The 17,385-nt window shown below is 45.2% G+C and overlaps 1 protein-coding gene across 1 annotated transcript in view; it reads left to right on the forward strand.

Annotated features, from left to right (window-relative positions):
• The window catches only part of COL25A1 (collagen type XXV alpha 1 chain), a 314,902-nt gene that overhangs the window by 268,092 nt on the left and 29,425 nt on the right, over positions 1-17,385 (forward strand). The gene's annotated exons all lie outside the window — the stretch shown is intronic.

Genomic DNA, 17,385 nt, shown 5'->3' on the forward strand with positions numbered 1-17,385 from the left:
TCCTGTTCTTTTCTGGCATTTGTAGGTGCATAGCACTGGATTATTCATGTTGGTCCTCTTTTTCTTGGTGAGGAAGGTTGCTGTGGTGATTCTGGGACTGTCAGCTTCCCATCCAATCAGAGCTCTGTTGGCTGCTGGCTTTAGTATCAGTGCTATTCTCTGAGTGTGTGGGGGGTTTGGGGGTTTCTCTTCCTTGTGCCCAGAATACAGCAGCACTCCTCCTGGAGCCAGTCTTTTCTGTCCAGACTATGTCCATCTGGCCGCGCTGATGATAAGCAGGGTGAAGGTTGTATTTTGTCATCTCCACTGCCGTTTGGGTTGCCTTGCCTATCTCATACATGGTCCTCACATTCCATGTTCCGATGGTTATGGTCTTTGTCGAAAGCAGGCGGTTCAACTTTGTTGCTTCCAGGGATTTCTGGCTTTCACCACAAGGCGTCATAGCTCTCTGTGAAACAGGATCCTCTCTCCCTATGTCTGGGATGTCTTTTGGATGATGTTTATGTAGCTAGGATTTTTTTTACATAGTGCCCCATGCATAATCCTCCTCCTTTTACAGCTGGGCTAGGGACTGGCCATGGCGGAGTTATCAACCTGCAAGCCAGCTTCCGCAAAGATAGATCCTGCACAGACCAGATTGGAATGCCGTGCATCATCATTGAGCAGCCGATGGAATGGAACTCCCCCCTCTATGTTATCTTCATTGACAATGGGAAGGTAATAGACAGCGTGGAAGAGAGACCCTTTGGAAACTCTTCCACCACTGCGGTGTGCCAGATAAACTCGTAAGAGTCATTAGGAGCTCTCACAAGGGAATTGCATGCAAGATAGTCAATGGGACAACTCAAGGAAGCCTACCAAGTGAGAACCGGAGTTGCTGTTTGTTCTTGTCTTTAATTCCTGTTGGCCATAGACTGGATCATGAAGACATCCACAGCAAGGAGAAGAAATGGGATCCAATGGACACCTTGGACGCAGCTCGACAACCTGGACTTTGCAGACAGCCTGGCCATACTCTCCCATACTCATCTGCAGATGCAAGAGAAGATCTACAAGGTGGCAGCCACATCAGCGCAACTTGGCTTCAACATCCCCTGGGAAAAAAGCAAGATTCTGAAGGCTAACACGGCCAGCGCAACAATAGTCACCCTTGTAGGTGATGCACTGGGGCAGGAAGAAAGTCCTGAATTCAAACAGGAGAGGGGCAGCTCCCTGTGTACCTGGGGCAGTGGCAGCCGCCACTAGCTAAAAGTGGTGAGGCAGGGGGAGTGTGGAAGCAAGATGTGAGCACGTGGGAAGCAAAGGGGGTTAATAATAATTAAAAAAAGGAAAACTTACTTCCAGCTGCCGGCCACCTCCCGCATAGTGCCTCGGTCTTCCTTGTCCCAGTTGACACTGGTACTATGTCACAGACTCCCAGTGCAATCCACGCGCTGCTCTCATAGTATGAGAGCAGCACGGGGATTGGCCTGACCGTGTTGAAAAGACGCCCTGCCTAGCGCAGGGGAGCTGTACAGTTTCTCCAGTCCAATGAAGTATATTGCTTTCTTTTTCAGGTGTTGGTTCTGAGCCAGTGGGGCAACGCTCAGCCACCATTGTGGAGAACCCCACCCCTGACCTGTGGTATTTTTGACTTGTCTTAGTAGATCTCCCACAGTCTACATGATTTCAAACACTGTCTTGACCTAAGTCTTTATACTGTCAAATGATTCAACCTCCTTTTTTCTTCCTTTCCTCTCATTCTCCCTTTCTTGTTCTCATGCTCCCTGCTTCCCTTCCCAGCTCCATCTTACTCCCCCTCACCCAGCTGACCAGATGCCTAAACCGCCGGCCCTTAATGGTGGACTTCACTCCATCTGGAGGGACACAAACATATTGAGAGGATCATTCCATACACAAGCATCCTTCCACACTAGCTCTACCCTGCTCTCTCCTTGCCTCTCTCCTGGTCCCTGCTTTCCAACTTTACTCCTCAATCTCAGCCCTATGAGATAACATCCTGCCCCACAATAGGCAATGACTGTTGTCACAATAGGCAAAATAGCACCATGCTGCTGGAGCACTCCCCTTGTCCGGCCTTTGCTTGTCGTTTGTTAGTGATGGCATCATATGACTGACACCTTGGCTCGCCTTATGGAACTGAAGGTGATGGATAAGGCAATAAGCACAAAATAAAAAAAATAACAAAGCAACTAAAATATATATGAACAATCCATAACATAACTTAGCAACAGCTTGTGCTTAGCCAGAACATCATAATTTCAATTCAGTTACATGGCTCATGTTTCTTAGGTTTCGGGTTCATACTAACGTACTGAGTCAAACTAACATATGATTCAAGGGAGTAAGGACTAGCCCCTAACACACTCCTCATTAAGTTTGCCTCCCACCACAAAATATCAAGGAAATAAGGGGCATATTATCAAGACAGGAGATACAATTATCGCCGCTTTATCGGCAGAAAACTGCTGATAAAGCGGCGATAATGGGCTTGATAATATGCTCTGTGGAATTCCAATCGAAGCCCATGTTAGATGTCTTCACATCTAACATGGGCTTCGATTGGAATTCCATAGAGCATATTATCAAGCCCATTATCGCCGCTTTATCGGCAGTTTTCTGCCGATAAAGCGGTGATAATTGTATCTCCTGTTTTGATAATATGCCCCTAAGTTTCCATTTCCAGAGGGAAGGTATCATTTGCAAATTTATGAAGCAGTGAACATGAAGAAGCTTCACAACAGTGAAGAGTCCTGCTAATTAAATATCCACAATCCGAAAAATACCTGGAGGAATGGTGGGGATCATATATTTGCAGAGCTTCAGGTCCTTCTAGTCTAGGGTGCAGATAAACTGGTGCTGGTGGAAGCAAATGGCAGAATAATTCACAGTAAGGGCAACGACATTTCCTACCTACCCCACTGGCAATATGTGCATTTATTCCACATTGCCAGTAGCAATGGCAAGTGACCTTTCCGGCCCCACACACATAGTTACCTCACTTCCTTTGCTCCAGTGATTAGGCACAGCCGGCGCAAGTAAGAGTAGAGGGGTGGGGCGGGGCAGGAAGGGGCGGGGCAGGAAGGCGGGTAAATAAGGCGACAGACGACGGAATAGGGAAACAAAACGCAAAAATAAAGAAAAACACTTACCTTGCGCTCACCGCATCGCTGAGCCCGCAGATTTCATCAGCTTTTTTGGATAGCAAAATAATGAGGATGTGATATTCTTGCCTTCCATGTAATCTGTAATTTGATCAGAATCTCCATTTCTAGCCAAATCAGCAATTACATTGATCCTGTAATAGGAGTCTTGGAAGATTCTCTTGTTTCTCAATTGTGGCACTAGTGAACACATTTCATTCAGATGCCAAGCGAACATACTACCTACCAGCATTCATTAAAGCTAGACTAAGACCAACTAACTCAGTTCGAACACTGCAAATTTGTGCTGCGTCAATAATGGCCCATGAGAATATCCGTGATAAAGAGAGTAGACCATTTATGACACGATAACAAAGGGCAACACACTGACATCAGTCAATATACCGTAATAGGATATAAACAAAGACAAGGCACGTAGGCCAGTTTTGTTTTTGCTGGCTCAGCCTAACCCTGTGCACTGCAGATGCAATTGATATATTGGCACAAAGAAAGGCACGCATTGACCTTTGTGTCCATGGCTTCGAGTACTCTGATTGCTGTTTATTGGCCAACACAACTCCAAAGTTGAAAGTATAAAAATGAAATTGCTATGTAGGATCTGAATATCTTACTCTAAATTGTTCAACGTCATAATCTTGACACCATGTAGGATAAGCTATCTGAATGCACACCAATACCTTTTCATAAGCTAGTTTCTCTACTGCAACAGCGGATTCGCTTAGGCTGTGCAGTTCAACATAGTATTTAGAAACATATCACAGAGGACAAACTCCTTGTGAATCGCACTGAAATTTATTAAATGTTAATGTTACAGAAATAATAGAACCCAAACCCCTTGATAAGAACCTGTGTTGTGTATGCCTTCTGTGCCTCTCTCTAAACACTAAACAAATCCCGCCCACTGAGGTGATGGTAACCTCTTGGCCTTCATTACGAGTCAGCCAGATTCCAATGCAATAATCTGGGGTCCAGAATGTCCATTTTTGGCTGTTATCCACACCCCTAAATCCACCCATCATGAGCTTTTGTTCCTGGAATAGTGAATATGCTGGCCTGAAAATCCAAATTTCCGTAATTCCGGGGGCTATTCCACAAATATTTGCCACCCACTCAGAGCAGGTGGTAAATATCAGTGAGGTGATGAAGCAGGTCATGGCAACAGTGATGGCTGTTGACATTTGAAAGTGATGGGGCGCAAAAGTTCTGGATGGGTGGCCGGTGGCGAGCAAGCGCTGCGAGCGAGCTCGACCATTTTAAGGTGGGGTCTGGGGGGGATTCTGCCATGTGAACATTTTGAAAAAAGAGTGGGAAATGGTGCATTTTCAAGCAAATTTGAGAAAGCAAGAAGGTTAATAAAGCAACTATGAACATGTAGTTATGACATCAATAAAGATATTTCATATGATAATGATGTAGGTAGCTGCTTATTCAGTATAACCTCAGAACTTCATAACAGACTTTGAGATAACAATGCTGAATACCTAACAGATTTCTTTATTTAGTGATATACCTTTACAAATGAAATCTACTGAGTAAATACACCTTGTTGTGATTTGTTGGACTGGACACAGTGAGACATCAAGAAATAAACATTCTATTGCTTGCATTCCTGAAAGTGTGTGCAACAAACCAGTTTATGTAGGCTGCGAGCCATTTGTCAGGCCATAAAGACTGCACAGAGCACACAGGGCTGAGGGCTCAGGTCAGGAGTCGGACGGGATGAAACTATTGGGGAAGGAAATCTTCGACAGCCCCAGTCCACTGTGAAAATGTGATTTTGTTTACAATTACATGCAAGCAGGTGGCGAGCCTGCAAGTATTACTGATCCTCCGACAGACAGAGACACGGGTTCCGGCTGATCATCCCGTCCGCAAACTGCTCTTTCTGTGGTTTGCTGCTCAGATTACATACGAAGTTGCTCTCTTTTTTCTCTTTACCCAGTGTGCTTAAAATGCAGCTGAAAAACACCGTGTACTTTCGCAAGACTGTTTAAGGTGCACAAGAAGAGCAGCTGAATGGCTCGGTGATGGTGTAACTTCAAAAGACCACTTCTTATGACCGCCGACATTATGCACAAAGTGTACTTTTTCTAAATACATATAGTTCACATGTCATTCTAAATGACTGCAGTTTCTGTCATTACATACACTGCTCTTAGGACATTGCTGTTTGGCCTCGGTACTCTCAACAGGCAGTGAATATGGAGTGCACTTGTTGGCAATACATAGTGTACTTGGCTTGCATCTCTGTCTACCATTAATTAAGAAGATTATATTTTTGTCACAGCAGACAGTACCTACAAAGCCCACTTTTATCTCTACACAGAGTGCACAAGGACTTCCATAGCCCTGACCGTACTGCCCTTTTTAGGTCTCGTGCCTAGCGTTGCAGTGCGCAGCACTGCTCGTGCAGCGAGAGACCTCTTGTACGTGGTTCTGAAAGCTGACCATAGCTTGTTCGTGTGATTTTGCTTTCGCTGGCTGCCATTGGCTTTAGCGTGTTTTTTTGAAAGAAGTAAGGCACACAATTGGGCAAAGTCGGGCGCATGTCCCGCCTATGCTCCGTCCAGTTTCATCTGTGTCTATTACGCGCAGCAGCGCGTGTTCGCCTTGCTGCCGCGCTCCTTCGTCCCCGCTCCTCTGTGGTGTGCGCTCACCACTGGTTTCGTTGGTCAGTGGTTTCTCAAAAAAACTTAGCTCCCCCGCCCCCATGGAAATTGAATCCGTATTTTGCATTTACGGTTTATTCAGTCCTATTGGCGAAGAGCAGATAAAATAGTTACACAATATTTTCTTGTCTTTGGCTATGAGTCTGACCCCCTTCCCCCCCTGTGGTCTGGATCATAGTTCCCTTACTTTCTATGCACTTCAACTGCTTCAGACAGCAAAGGGTGCCTTCCTTGTCTACAAACGAGACCAAAATATCGCATTTCTGACGAGGAGCAAGACTAGCACGTTCTAAACCTCTCCCCCGCGTCATTGTGGCCTTCCTAGCCAGCTCCACCCTCTCTGTACAGGTAAATTATTTTGTTTAATGAGGGGGATGGGTCTGTGGGTGACAAGTGTAGAGGGGGGTGGGGTGTGATGGAGTCTAATCGCTCCTGCTGCTTTGGTGCCAAGTAGCTCTGGAGCCGGTGAATGTTGGGTATGTCGAGCCTGGAACACCACCACGGGAGAACCGTACATGGGTACAAGTGTCCCTGCATTGGGCAGGGTAGGCAGTTGCTCTCGTTTCTAGTGCTGAGACAGTTTAACAAGACCTACTTCACTTTAAAACAGGGAAGACTTCTCTCGAGTGCGCCGGTAGAATGTATACCTAGGCTAGGGTGGACACGGTTGCTCCAAGTGCTCGGACAAAGAAATAAAGTTAGTTATAGCAAGGTACATTTAATCACGACAGAGTTAGTGACACCTCGCTGTCTTCTGAGAGGAAAAGGTAGCACTAGCAGTGCATGTCCTTGCATGCATTTTTCCTAAATAACTCGTTCTTTGTAAGTTCTTGTTACTTGGAACATGTTTATAAGAGTGTCACAGCGCAATGATATGGCGTCGATGACTTAAGCAAAGCATTACTGAAAGTATGAGCTATTGCCGTTCCATTAATATTAGCAACGCCCATAGCTCAAGCTTTCACTAATGCGAGACCTATTGCATTGCAAATGCTTGTTGTATTTACATGGAGCTTATGCAGATGCTGGACTTCCTGTGCTCTCCTCAGGCTGCTCCTTCTGCGGCTGCATACAGTTTATATATAATGCCCTTTTTGTTATTACATAGCTCACATGAAGAGCAGCTTTATATCCTCAAGTACTTTCACCACAGGTGTGAACTTGGTACTATGTTATGTTATGTTATGTTAATAACTTTTATTAGGCGCACAGCTGCCCCAGCAAAGGGGCGTCCTGGCGCCTGATCAAGTGCCACAACACAACAAATCGATGCTGGAAGAGAGAGGGAATCAATCAGCAGTAGGGAACAGATAAGTTTTTATGGCGCGTCTGAAAAGAGTCAGGCTGTTCAGGGCACGAATATGGACAGGGAGAGAGTTCCACAATCCGGCCGCTAGAACTCAAAAGGAACGACCTCCCATCCTACTCAGTCTGAACCTGGGCTTAACCGCCAGATGAAGAGATTCCGACCTGAGAGCCCGCGTAGGAACATAGGGGGAGACAAGATTCGCAAGAGCTGGAGGAGAGGAAAGTTTCAAGATCTTAAATGTCAGACAAAGAGCCTTACATTTAATTCTCTGTCTGACCGGCAGCCAGTGAAGAGAGGTCAAGACTGCAGAGACAGAACAACATCTAGGAAGGCCAACAATGGCCCGCGCCGCGGCATTCTGCACCCTTTGCAGCCTAGTAGCCTCCGCCTGATTCACTCCGAGCAGCAGCGCACTCCCATAGACCAGCCGGGAAAGAATGGAGGCTTGGACCACCAGTTGCCGAGTAGGGGGGTCGAAGAATTTGAGGACTGGTCTCAGTCCTCGCAGAATACCATAACAGGTAGCTGCAATCTTCTTTGTGTGGCTGGTAAAGGAGAGTGTAGGATCCAGCCAGACCCCCAAGTTCTTAACTTCGGCAGCTGGGATGGGAGTCACCCCCAATTCTGGAGGCCACCACTGGTCTCCCCAGAGTTCCGCCTGCTTCCCTAGGATCAGGACCTCGTTTTTTTTGGCATTTAACTGTGAGCAGTTAGTGCGCATCCAGTTTGCCACGGCTATGAGTGCTGTGCGGAATCTGGGAGCATTCACCTCAGGGTCCCCACTGAGTGTCACCGCCAGCTGCATGTCGTCGGTATACGATGTCATGGTTAAGCCACATTGTCTGACGACTGCAGCCAGCGGTTTCACATATAAGTTGAACAAAGTGGGGCTCAACGCAGAGCCCTGAGGGACTCCCAGCCCCAATGGGTGGAAGAGGACTGACCAGGTGGAATAGCCACTTTAAAAAACCGGTCCGAAAGGAAAGAGCGAAACCATTGGAGAGCCGTCCCCTCAATTCCCACTTCCTCCAAACGCCGCATCAAAATGTCATGAGACACCGTGTCAAACGCGACGCTCAAATCTAACACTATTTGTATTTCTCAAATTTCCACAAGAAACGCTACACATAGTGAGTAAGGGATGATGAATACACATAATTATACTGAATAAAAGTGTATTTATCACAATGTAAATGTACGGGAATTTATATAGCGCAAATCACCGAGCGGTTTCTAAGCGCTTGCTTAGGGAACCCGTCCTGATATTCCCCTGTGAGATAACCCCAGCAGGGTATCCGCAAGGTGAAAGCCAGGTATCCCGCCACGAGGGGCCGTTGCGGAGATTAATCAAGCTATTGCCCAGAGTTGCAGAGTGTGAACCCATGAATCGAGTAGGCACCGGAGCGAGAATTGTCGAGCCCATGGATATTTTAGGACTCAAGACCCCGCCGAGCCAGGAATTGAAGCCTGGTCCCGGGCTGACCTCTGCTTCCAGGTCTGCCTCCTCTAACCAGTGAGCCACACTTCTCCCTAACACGCTAATAATAACAATCACCAAGTTGTGCTCAAAGACAAACAATTGTGATCCATATGTACTAGGACTCTGATGCATATGCACGACGCATGTGTTCTTGTTATTGCTATGTGTGAAGATTAACAGTGCTGAAATTCTGGCACGAATATGGCTCAGTGACATGAGATCTCATTTACATCTCACATACAATGCCAGCATTACAACAAAATAGGCAAGTGTATAATGGCGCTATGCATTTATTATGTATACGCCTAGCTTACCATTGGTAAACTTTAGCTAACACGCTAATAATAACAGGCTACACAAGGCCCAGACTCTGAGAGGGTAATTAACACTGTGAGTGAGTGCACTAAACTACATAAATGGCCCAAGGAGCAATGGCAACCGATGTCTGGTCCTCAAGACAGGTGCGGGCCGGTTTGGACGGTGCCAAGCAACGCCAACGGTGGCGCTGCAGTTTTGAATTTTCGCAGGTGGAATGGTGGAATGTCCGCAATAGGCCAGTAGGCCAGCAGGGGTGAGGGTGGGACGCCTGGGTGGTTGCGGGGGCAGCCAGGTGAGGATAAAAGGGAGTGCATACCCACACAGTTACCTGGTTCTTCCTCGCCTGGCTTCCCCCCCCCCCGACGACCTTGTTGCTGTGCCTGCGCCGTGGACCTTGCCATTGCTGTTGGGGAATGTTGCGGTGAAGTTGCCTTTAAACACTACTACCCTGTCCCAGTTGAGATAGGGTATCACGCAGCTCCCCGTAGTAGGCTGACTGCAAGACATTTGTCAATAGGCCTTAAAGACACACAAACGTCCGAGGGCTCAGGAGTCTGACGAGCTAAACTGTTGTTTGAGAACTAAGGAAATTGACAACATCCTAAGTCCTAATGAGAGAGGGCCGCGTGTCCTGGTGCTGCAATTGGGTGCTTAAATAAAAATGATATGCAGTCGTCTATGCACCATTTTACTCATTCAGCCACTGTTCTCATTCAATTCCCTTCTCCCCACGGATCCACTGCAAGGCTGAACCAAAGTAAGCTCAAGTTGCCTCATGGGGGTTACAACACAGCTGTCTAGTCCGTGAATAGTGCTTTCAAAAGTAAAAAACAAAGCTAGAATGTGGGGCTATTGAAAACACAAACCTACTTCTTGCACCATGTGGTCTGCAGAAGAGCAGCAGTGCTAAGGAGCAATTACATTATGCAGTGTGTGAGCTACTCAAAGCAAAAAACAAACATAGGAATATGAAATGGGGCCAAGTGGTAGCTTTTAAATTATAATACCTGTTCCTAAGTAACTTTTGTATGTGACGAAATAAATTAATCAAAATCCAGGATTTGTAAGGCGTGGCAGATCACCCGTGAGGATCTCAAACCGCTGACTTGTAGGCATGGGGAAATTAAGTTCTTTGCCCAGAGTCACATGATGTTAACATCAACGCCTAAACTTAAACCTGGTTCCCACCGGCTCTGAAGTCGGCAGCTCAAGCCAATATGCCACAACCTCTCCCCTCTTTGGAGTCAAAGTTACACGATAAACAAATACCATTTCCCCCTACCTCTTAAGCTGCACAGTCCAACGTTCATGACCCAAGGAAACACCAGACTACGTGTAGTAAGGTGGAGCCACATCCCTCCTAAGGACACCAGTCCACCATACTCATAATGAGGCCCTTCCTTGCATTCTGATTCGCTGCATCCACAAAATATTTTTTGAAATGGAAAATTGTTCCTGCAAAGTATGGGCTTGTCGTTATCGAACAAATAGCTGTATTCTGTGCATGGCGGGTATTTATCCCAGTTTTTGATTTCCGTGGTCTATCCCCCCCACCCCAATAGAAAATGGCTAGCTGGCTATGTTAGAGGGATCTTATTTGGGCAAACTGGCCCGGTGAGAGATAAACCACTGCAGATAAAGTCCATTTGTGAGGTGGTGGTGGTATTGAGCATGGCTTGATCGTTGTTAGTTATGTTATGTTATGTTATTTTTACTTATACCGCGCACAGCTGCCCCAGCGAAGGGGCGTTAGTGTCACAAATATGTCAAGGAAACTGTCGCCATTTTCGGTGATATGGAGTCTGATGAGTTGCTGTCTCTGCATTTGTCCCTCACTGCGTTACTGGCATCCATTAGTGCCATGAGTGCCCTATAGGTCATCAACTCAAGAAATGACAACATGTTGATGTAGTTTTTGTAAGTTGTAGCGTTGGGAGAGTCGTAGAATCATGAATGGTTGTCAGTGCAATATCGGTGCACTGAGGAGGGGTGGGGGGCATTTATGGATCAAATAAAAACCGCAGAAAATGTAATAGCATTTTAATACCCTCATTATTTCCTTCGTCTTGTAGCCTTCCATATAACACATGTATGCTTTGAGATATTTCTGACAAACTATGCCCGCAGACATAGGTAGTTCGCCTTCGTATTATTTACATTAGGATTTTTTTTATTGTACAATATCCTGTCCAGTTTTATAACCAGGAAGTCCAGGCCTATTTATCAAATAAATAGCAAAGTCAGAGTCATTCCCTTTCCATGTCAGGAATTGTAAGCAATTTAACGTCATTATTGAGTTTACTTTTGAGTGAACCACTATGTAGATTCAATTTTCTACTAAAATTCAATTTTCTGAATCCTCAGTCTTTCACACTGCAATGAGAACAATTAAGAAGCCAGATGGAAGTTTGGAAATCCCTTAGTGCTGCTTGATTCGTGGTTAAAGCTCTTAAAATTAGGAAGGTGTCGTAGGATATCAAACACCCAAAAAGTGCAACTTTTCTTCCAAGTTATGTTAAAAAAATCATGACAACAAGTTATAGCTCTGGCATTGCAGGTCTGTAAAGTACTTGTGCTAGGATAAGCAATATCCAACATGTTGCAAGCACAAAACCCGATAACAAATAAAGAGAGGGGCAGATTTATAAGGCCGTTGCGCCTCTTTGCGCCGCAATTGCGTCACTTTATTTGACGCAACTGCGGCGCAAACAATGCGCCCTATTTACAACGTGACGCATCTAGGAGATGCGTCACGTTGTAAAGCACTGCGCCATAAGGAGGCGTTCCTGCGCGGGGGGGGCGTTCCTGCGCAGGAACGCCTCCTGAAAGTGGCTGAGTGAAATCTATGAGATTTCACTCAGTCACTTTCAGGGCAATGCTGCGTCAAAACCCTGCGCCTGCTTGAAGCAGGCGTAGGTCTTGACGCAGCATTGTGCAGATGGTGTACCCCCGAGCCTTGCTGGAGCTGCGTCGCGCTTGCGACGCAACTCCAGCAATGCGCCACATTTCCGGCACAGATGCGTCACGCATCTGTGCCGTTTTTGCACCATGGTGCGCCGCATTATAAATGCGGCGCACCATGGGTGGCGTAGCTGTGGCGCACTGTGGCACACGTTAACTGGCGCATCCCTCGGGATGCGCCGGTTAACATAAATCTGCCCCAGAATGTCTAAAGTAGGCCACATGACTCATTAGACCAGTGTAGAATAATTAATTTCAAACGCAAATCACTTCCAACATCACTTAAATGAAACAATAGGGACCAGCTAGGCAAAAACAAAGCAACAACACAAAAATGTTTGGCACATGTGTGTGCATGTCTACAAGTTGTCGCTACTGCAAATGTCTAGATATGTGCATCCATCTTTGCACAAAACAGACATTTGCACATTTGTACAACTAGGACATGATTGTGGCCGGTCCCAATGACAGTGCATGCCTCAACTAATGCTGCCACTATATCCACACAGCCTAACACAACTTTAAGTTGTGCAGAGTCCCACAAAGTTTGAATGCTGCAGCACAGACCTCTTTATTTGTGCCACTGTGCATGGGGCAAAAATAAAGGACAGCCTTGAGGAGCAGCAGCCTCTTTAAGAGCCCCTCCCACAATTTCCGGCCTAGGCTACCGGCGCCAAAGGTCTGTTGGTACCACCAGGGCTTTGACTTTGCTTCCAGTAAAAGTTAGCAAGGACCCACACTTTTTTAAGGGTCCAGTACTAATGCTGCAAAGTGTATTTATACATTTTATAGCAAGCCTGTTCTGTTTTTTAATGATGAGACAACTAATGACGCTATGCTCCTTTGGGCTGTAGTCACTGTTAAAGGCATTAACATTTAAAAATGTGTCAACAATACCCCGTCGTACATAAAAGTCTCATCTGCTTAAAAAATCCAGGGGCATATTACCAAGCAATAGCGATAATTATCGCTATTGCTTGGTTAGAGACAAAAATGTATCGCCGACCTGCAGCGATTTTTATCGCAGATAAACCTTGGTATTACCAAGGTTTATCGCAAATGCGATAAAAATCGGCCGCAATGCATGAATATCGCTGAAAAGTCAGCGATATTCATGCATTACCGAGCTAAGGCTCTTAGCCATGTTATCCACCTCCCATTGGATAACATGGCTAAGAACTGCTCAGGGCAGGTGTTAGCTCTTGGAGATATTCCCGCTTAGCGCGAATATCTCCAAAAGTTGGTAATAGGAGATAGCGATGTTAGCGACTGTTTCCAGTCGCTAACATCTTGGCACGCCCAATTTGCATGTCATTAGTGATAAATTTCTCTGACATGCAAAGTGGGGCCCAAGATGGTCGCTATCTCCTACTAGCTGTCGCTAACTGGTGTTAGCGACCGCTAGGTAATAGGAAGATCATTTTATCTCTGCTTTCTTGGCTTTTAAAGCCAAAAAAGCGGAGATAAACTCCCTTGATAATATGCCCCCCAGTGCCTCAGACACTGCCTGCACCGTATCCAGACATGGATGTCCAGCACCCACCTGAAGCTCAATACAACCAAAGCAGAATTCCTCTTAATTGACAAGAACAACAAGCAAGGCGTAGTCCAAACTAGGCTAATTGACATCAACCTTGATGGCTTCAAACCTCAAATTTCACCGTGTGCCATAGGCCAAGTCACCTGGATTCACCCTGGACACCAACATCATCCTCAAGGGACCCATTGTCAAGAAAACAAAGATAGACCAGCACTAGCTTTTTCTCCTAAAGAAAGTGAAACCATCCCTCTCAAGTGACTTCTGAACTGCTGGTCAAACCCTCACACTTTTACATCTGGATGAAAACTTTCAGCTCCCTGGCCTCCAGAACTTCACACAAGGCCCCTTAGTGACATCCTACATCCTCAAGACAGCTAATTAGGATCAACTCTCCCCACCTGTCTTATTAACTTCGGGCTTCTTGACAATGACAAACCCCATTGACCACTTTGATTTGATGCTGCTTATAGATGAATGTTGAGATTAAACAGAAGTTAAATGGTTGACATTCATGACAAGTATTCAGCAAGATTTTCCATTTGAGGGACCTCAATCCACAGATGGTCTTCAATATGGTTTCGACATATTGGGAAAATAATGAATTTGAACTATGGATGTATGAAGAGCAGAGGGTTTCTCGGAAAACTTTGTGAACTTTAAAAATAACTGTTAAACAATGCTGCAAAAAATTAGGTTTTGCTTGAAAAGGCCCCAGTTTTGGTACATTTTTCTGCAATAAGTCTTTTTGCAAGAAAGTTGAAGTTTTTGGTAGTTGCCAAATTTCACACTGTTCACCAATTGTGGAATGTGACAACTTTGCAAAGTTTGGCATGCAAAATTAAAATTTCCCAAACCCCTATTTGACTCCATGGTAATCTGTGGCTTAAAAAGAATATTAGAACATTGGAATGTGGAGCATTCCATTGAATACAATGGAGTTCTCCGAGCTTCTACGGGCCTGTAAAAGCCCGCAAAGCAACATTCCAATGTTGTTTTACAAAGGCCTCTCGGAGCCTGAGGGGATTTAAACACCCTTGGGCTACGAGAGGCCTTTGTTTTATTTGTTAGAACATTCTGCCCCCTAGTGGCAAAATGTTAAAGGCCCGAGATGAAATGCTGAAGCGGGCCTTAAATAGCCGGTATAGCCCGCTACAGCTGGATATAAGGCTATATTAGAACATTGGAATGTTGGGAGCTCCAGTGCAGACAATGGAGTGCTCCCTGTTTCTACAGGCCAGTAAAGGCCCGAGAGCAACATTCCAATGTTCTACAAAGGCTTCTCGAAGCTCGAGGGGATTTATATCCCCTCGAGCTTCGAGAACCCTTTGTTTAATTTGTTAGAACATTCTGCCCTCTAGTGGCAGAATGTTCCTATAGCCTTATAGCCCTTCGTAGCAGGGCTATACCGGCAATTAAAGTCCCGCTGTCTCGTTAAAGTCCCTTGCCTTCGGCTCGGGCCTTTAATGATTCAGCGGGCCTTTAATAGCCGGTATAGCCCGCTACGGCGGGCTATAAGGCTGTAGTAATGTCTCCAAGACACCAAGACATAAATGCCCTGATTATGGGAGGTTTGGTATTTTTCAGCACCTGAGCACATCCCATTACTGCCCCCAGAAATTACCAGTGTGTTAAATTCCTCACACTTTAACTTTCGGCAGTTCAAACCTGCCAGAAATGTACATAGGAAAACAGTATTATTTAATGTGACATGAGATTTCCCTTCAAACCAGGTGGGGCGCCTTCATGCCTTCTTACCTAAACTACATTTTTTCAGGCCTGAAAAAAATCTTAATAATTTGGACTTTAGAGTAGTGCTGAAAATGTGCATTGGTCGTTTAAAGGATATTAGATCTCCATGTCAGACTCATCTTTCCATATGCAGAAAATGCCCCACTCCGGCTCTCTCTTAAGCCACTATTGTCTAGTTAAGCATTTTTAATTATTTTTATTTATTTTTGCAATTTGTTAAGCGCGAACGAATACCCGTAGTGCATCTGCACTCACTACACGTAAGGTACAAAATCTTTAGTGGATGCCCTGGATGCTCAACTTTTAAAGGTTGTTCACAGATATGACTCCACCTCATGTCAGCCGCATTGCTTTCAATCTTTTGTTCTGGAGCCTGTTTTGTCTTTCACTTCAGTACGAGTAGTTTGGGTGCCTTTTTCGGTCTCACTTAGACACTAATTGCTTAGGTAGTGAAAGATATGGATGTAACTCATGAGAATTTAGAAGTTCATTTGTAAGTAATTGGTAATTAACTGAAATTAGAGGTATTAAAGCCTGTCAAAAGGGTACAAATGGAAGGAAAAGCCCATGGGCTTGATTCACAAAGGTAAACTGAGATGAAAGTCTAACCATATGCTTTACGTTATTCACAACGAACATTTATGAGTAGTAAAGTTATACTTTTGTCTCAGTTTAACTTTAGTTATGGTCTTAAGTTTAACTAAGACTAGACTTTTGGTTTCAGTTAAACTTAAGACCAAAACTTAAGATAAACTGAGACAAAAGTCTAAATTTACTACTCATTAATGCCCTTTGTGAATACCGAAAGTTATAAAGTTAAACTTTCATCTCAGTTTACCTTTGTGAGTTGGGCCCCTTGTGTTATTTCTGGAACTGGTTCAACACGTTAAGCACAGTGGTTCATTTGTAAAGAAAATAAGTGCCAGGGCTCTTGTCAGGAGGCAGCTTTCACCTACCTATTTCTCCTATTAGCGCTGTCTAAAACAGAACAAGCTACTAACCATGAAACCCTACAAGTGGGCGGAGGATGTGGCGTAATGGCTAGAGCTGCTGGCCTCGGTGCTAAGGTTTGAGTCTCAGGGTCAGCTCAACATCCTGTGAGTTCGGGCAAATCATTTAATCTCCCCATTCCAACCAAAAATGAACTGATCGAGTTGTGGGTATAAGTGTTGATGTCTATGATTAAATGCAAGTGCTGAGCACTGGAAACCACCAGCTCAAATTAAGCACTGGTCAAGCAACAGCGCAAGCTCATTTAGCCTGCCATTTCAATTGTCTTAAACTGTCAAATCAACATAGAACCATAGGAGGATGACCCTGGTGCCTTTATCCTACATGTATGTGTCAATGGGTAAGAGTCCTGTACACCAGTGTAACCAAATTAGAGGGGGCACCACTGCAAAATACATTGAGGCCCCCCCCCCCATGCCCAGCCAGGAGCTTTTAGCCCAGCAGCCGACCGCCTGTGCAAAGTGTCAGAGGGGCCTTCCTAGAACTTGGGCACCCTGCAACGCGGAGGCTATTGTTGCGCCATTGTTCTTGTACAGCAATACCCAAGTTATCAGTCAAATGAAAAGCTGAATATTTTAGGGCTTGAGTAGAATCTAGCATCTGCCTCCGGTGCAAATTGTGCACCTACAACTATGCCATGGCATGTGGGTGCTCAAATTAATAAGTGCACAATTTGTGCCCATTTACACAGGAATGGGGATTGACACACAAAGAGCTTGTGTTATTCCCCATTCCTACACCTGCAAACAGCCCATTTGATCCATTTGCAATCGAAATGTACGCAAAGTTTACCCAGCTCCAAATTACAGGTGCCAACATCCACAGTTTGTGCGCATATCATAATTCATTTTGGACACAGATTGGAGTTTGCACCCACAGCGGGATATGCCGCCTAGTTGGACTCAAGTCTGAATGAGTGTTCCCCATGACTGACAGTGACTCCCAACTGGTAGTGGTTTTAAAGGATATATATTTTTTAATCTTTCATGAACACCCATGAGTGAGTGTCAGTCTTACTATTTTTTTGGGCGGGGGGCCTTCATTGGGCTTTAGTTGCAAGCATTAGAAGAGTCTGTGGTACGTAAGTTAACACACATATTGCTTCTTTGATGAGGGAAATGGTGGGGCCAAAAGTTGAATAATTGTTTGCATGGAATCTTTCTTAACCTAGAGAGTGATCCTTT

The sequence above is a fragment of the Lissotriton vulgaris genome, chromosome 3_1, assembly GCF_964263255.1.
Source record: "Lissotriton vulgaris chromosome 3_1, aLisVul1.2, whole genome shotgun sequence".
Taxonomy (NCBI): Eukaryota; Metazoa; Chordata; class Amphibia; order Caudata; family Salamandridae; genus Lissotriton; species Lissotriton vulgaris.